This window comes from Ovis canadensis, chromosome 17 (genome assembly GCF_042477335.2).
Source record: "Ovis canadensis isolate MfBH-ARS-UI-01 breed Bighorn chromosome 17, ARS-UI_OviCan_v2, whole genome shotgun sequence".
Taxonomy (NCBI): Eukaryota; Metazoa; Chordata; class Mammalia; order Artiodactyla; family Bovidae; genus Ovis; species Ovis canadensis.
In genome coordinates this window covers 76,642,537-76,642,919 of record NC_091261.1, presented here as the reverse complement: position 1 = coordinate 76,642,919, position 383 = coordinate 76,642,537, and positions in this window count along the sequence as shown.

Sequence of the window (383 nt, the reverse complement as noted above, 5' to 3'; positions counted from 1 at the left end):
CTGAGTTCTGAGTACTGAGTTCTGATGGGGATACGCACGCATAGAGGTACATGGGTGTGTGTACTCTGCGGGGTCACCTTTCTGCCCTGCCTGACCCAGCCAGGCTAGGGAGGAAGGGCGTGTCAGCGCGGTCTGTGTGCGAGGGTTGGGGGCGGACAGCACCAGCTTCAGCAAGGCTGCACCGCACACCAGGCCCACAGCCCCCTTTCCGTCACCTCTCTGGGGTCCCTCCTGCCCCTGGCTGGCCTAAGACAGTGAGCTTCCCAGATGAAGGAGGGCTGCAGCTGAAGCCAGGGAAGTGCACGTTGTCCCGCTTCCCTGCCGGACTGTTGGAGGAAAACTCCTTCCAAGACCTGGGCGAGCCTCTGCAGGCACCTTCCCGT